The sequence below is a fragment of the Talpa occidentalis genome, unplaced genomic scaffold, assembly GCF_014898055.3.
Source record: "Talpa occidentalis isolate TD23 unplaced genomic scaffold, MPIMG_talOcc4v2.1 talOcc4.13, whole genome shotgun sequence".
Lineage (NCBI taxonomy): Eukaryota > Metazoa > Chordata > Mammalia > Eulipotyphla > Talpidae > Talpa > Talpa occidentalis.
The window spans coordinates 36213621-36217686 of record NW_023601322.1 but is presented as its reverse complement, the minus strand read 5'-3'; the positions used below and the strand labels follow the sequence as shown (position 1 = coordinate 36217686).

At 40.7% G+C, this 4066-nt stretch overlaps 1 pseudogene; it reads right to left on the bottom strand.

Annotated features, from left to right (window-relative positions):
* Positions 1–2601: 2601 nt before the first annotated feature.
* Positions 2602–4047, bottom strand: LOC119242799 (cell cycle checkpoint protein RAD17-like; annotated as a pseudogene).
* Positions 4048–4066: the final 19 nt, after the last annotated feature.

Sequence of the window (4066 nt, the reverse complement as noted above, 5' to 3'; positions counted from 1 at the left end):
GATTTTCAATTATACTGGCTTTGTAAGGGCTGAAGACATTGTCTGTATTAAAGACATTGCAAACAGTCTAGCATTATTGTAAGCTGTGCAGGCTCAAATCCCACATGAAACCTAGATCTCAATTTATCATAACCCCAGGCATGTCTACATTTTCTATAAACAAATTGGAATTATTTCCCCTTTTGATCTGGATATACTAAGAAAAGAAATCTCTTATTTTGGGATAAAAGCTTGGATTTTTTTTTTTAAGTCAGGGGAACTTGTTCTGATAAAACAGTGGGACTGAGAGCTCATCAGCCCTCTATGAAGACTCCCACGTCTTTCTTTAGCTGACAGAGGATGTGGAAATCTCACCCCAAGCCTCTTTCAGCTTAAATCCCCTGGACATCTATTCCGGCAAAGGTTGGCAATAGGAAATCAGAGATGAAGTAATCTTAAGTGTTTGTTACCCGGGAAACTGCTCATTTGCAGTGGAGAACGTGTCACCTGTAGCCTCTTTCCTCCTCCTCTGAGCTCTGCCATGCGTTGCTCAGCTGTCAGTTCCTGGCTGGAGAAGGAGCTAGGTGGGAGCTTTCTCAGCATTTGATTCCTTTTCCTTGATTTCACTGTTTTATGATCTCTTTCATCCTGTTGAACCTTAGCTATTAGACAGTGCTTATGAAACAATTGTTTAGCAGGATTATTGGTTATTTCTCCAAGTTTTGTCACAATGAAAGAGGAAACTGCATTGACCAGATACTCGAAAGGGAGTAATTTTAGCACAAAGAAGCAACGTGTTTTTGCTTTCGGGACTTCCATGCACGGTTTGCGCGCGCACACAAACGGTACCTACTTTAGACCAGAACCTGGATATATATACACGGTAAATATAAAACCTGGAATTAAAAAAGCAGATTTTTTTCACTCAACAGAATTCTCTGTACAGGTCAAGGAAATGCCAAACTTAACAGATGTCTTACACTGTGCCCTGAAGGTCAATAAATTAGTTTTGTTGAACCAGGAAAAGGAAGGAATTCCAGAACTTCAGGTCCCCAAATGGAAATGCCCCTTAGGACAAGTCTAAACTAGGGAAATAGTATTGGAGAGCTTCCAAGTCACTTGGCCCAGTCTAGTGTAACTCATTTCTGGGCCCCCTGAAGCTGTTTGTTCAACTCTGCTGTCTACAACGCTGCAGTGTCAAAGGGAGTTAATCATTAGCAAGTGTGAATAATGCCAGCATAACAAGGCATGATTGCAGTTCTGTCTTGACAAAATTTTAAGCATTTGTTAGAATTTAAAAAAAAAAAAACAACCCAACACCCAACATGACCACAGAATATTAAAATAACATGGAATTTTGTGAAGAGTTAATTAACTTTCCAGCATTTTAAACCACTGTTCTTATTGTTTTGTTAGAGCAGAGGGTGGGGTGATACCCTCCCAGTGACATAGGTTACTGACTAGCCTGGGGTAGTCTAATCCAGGTCAAGGCAAGTTTTCTCCTGAGAACCAGTCTTTGTTCTGAACTTTTAGGTGTAAGGTCCTCAGCCTCCCATTTCCTTCTCCTCTGCTAGCTACCAAGTAATGCTGGACATAATGTGAATGCACCATGACCCAGAACCCGATGGCCCCCCTGCCTGTCTCCTGGAACCTGGATTATAGTACGTCCAGGTGCTCTCCTTGTGTGAGTCACAGGAGCTCTGGGTCATGGACGGGTGGGGTTGGGGAAAGGAGTAAATCAACATTCCAGCAGGCATTGCGTGATTAATTTTCTTTGGTTTCTCCTGAGTTCTGTTTGAAAGAAGGATCATTATCCAAAAATGTAATGAAGAATTCTAGCAGCCACCCAAAGTGGTTCTATGATTTGAGAGTCAAGGGTATAAGGAGGCACTCAGCCAATCTCTTCAGGACAGCAGCTCATTTGCAGACCCTGGGATGTCTCTGGAAATCACTAAATGTTATAACTGAGGTAACTGTGAAACTCCTCCAAATAAGGTGCACAGATGGACTTTTCCTTTTTCTGGAATGCCAGTACCTCCTCAGATATGCCTTGCTTCAGTTAATGTGCCATCATTCACTCACCTTGTGGCTCAATCCAGACAGTCAGGGCATACTGAGTTAGCAACCAATCCTGTTTACTAAGGTAATACCTACAATTATTTGTCTCCTCTTGTCCTGCTGCCATTTGGCTAATTGGACACTTGTCATTTTCTCTTAGACTTTTCTAACTAGTCTTCATGACCCTTGAATCAGACAAGATGGTATCTAAGTGATCTCTTTGGAATGAAGAACTATTTTTTTTTAAGGGTACAAAGTTTATCTACACTCATAATTGCATTCTAACCATTTTATAAAGCTTATTTCAATCCCCGTATTTCTTTATTCTGAATTCTTCCTTCACATTTTCTGATATTTGGCATAAGGTTCAAACATACCTCATGCACACTGATCCCTCCCAACAACTCACATGACTGAATAAATGCTAGAGAAAAAATTAAAGATTATTTGAAGCCCTGATCTTCTAATTACATTCAAGAAGACAGTAGAGCCAGTTCATTGTGTTGAAATGCTACAAGTGAAGAATTTAAAAAATTCAAGTCACCTGAAATAGATTATCTCTGTTCAAGTACCACTGAATAAAACTAATATGACAGACTGGCTTCTATGTCCCATTGCTCCATAGTCTTCCGTGGTCATGCCTTCTTCTTCCATGTCTCTCTTGGTTGAGAAGGGCTGAAGTTGGCTGGCAGGCAGTTCATTCCACTATTCTGACTCAAAGGAAGAGAGGAGGTTTGCTCAGTGGTTTCAGTGGGTTCCTCAAAGCTTCCTTTTCAGGCTGACCTCCAGGAAGCTGTAGTTCATCTCCACAGTCTGGGTCTGTCATCCATGCTCCCTGTCAGTGAGGGCTTCCATTTTCAACCTTCCAATGTGTTGCTTCAGAGGGAGCCTCCCCAATATCTTGGATAAAGAAAAACTGAGCTTGATTTCTCTTTGGAATGATTAACAAAGCAAGGTATTGCAAAACTAAGTTTGGAGGCAGAAAGCTGGTAAACAGAAGTTAGAAAAAGTACTTTTATTGCTAGGCAATTTTCTCCATACCACTGGGGCTTGTGCAAGGGTCAAAAACTTGATCTTCTTTCTGAGAATGATCAAATCTTCAGGCTTTATTGGAAGGCTCACACCCCTTTAGCTATGGATGTACTGTATTACTTGAGTAAAGTGTGTGTTCTAGTCACCGCTGAGGATATCTGCAAAACTCAGAAATTCACTGGCTCTCATAAGATCATCTGTTTCCATGAAGAAATCTATGTAGTTCAATGAAGATATAAATTGAATAACTCTCCTGCTATGTGTGACATTTCTACTACTTCTACAGGTTGAATAAGTACAGTATCCTGCTTATACTCTGATAGATGAGAAGGCAATTGGAGTGAGTCTAATTCTATTAATGATCCTCTTTTGCAACACAGTATTTTCCCCAAAGCCCTGAAGAAAAAGAGAAGAAATATCTTTGCCACCAATAACTTGAACTTCTTGATTTTCAAAAATTGTATCAGGTTTTTTCCTTTTTTTATTTTTAAACAGTGTGGGATCTGATTTTAATGGACACTTTCAATTTCCCTGGCCATAAATTGTTCTCTCCTTTTTTTAAAAAAAAGATTTATTTATTTTTATTTATACAAAAACTGGGTTACAGGCCATATGCGCAGGAGAGTGAGTGAGAGAGAGGATTCACCAGAGACAGAGCGGGAACAGACCAGGCAGACTGATGAAATACACTGCTGAGGGGAGCAGCAGATGCGGCAGGAGGGGTCTGTGCGCCATGTGGGACCCTCACCGGCCAGCAGGGATTGAACTGGCGCTGCAAAGGCTGCGGACAGCTTCAAGCACAGCGCTCAATTGCCTGCACCACCAAGGGAGGCCCTGTTCTCTCTTTTTGAAGAAGAAAATTGGAGGCTGTTTATTGTACTTTTGATATTACCAGAACATCCTTGACAGAGCAACTCTAGAGTTATATCAGGGATGTATTTTACTTCCATTATTAATAGCTTTTATTGTCACTAGTCAATTAAGAATTTCATCATAC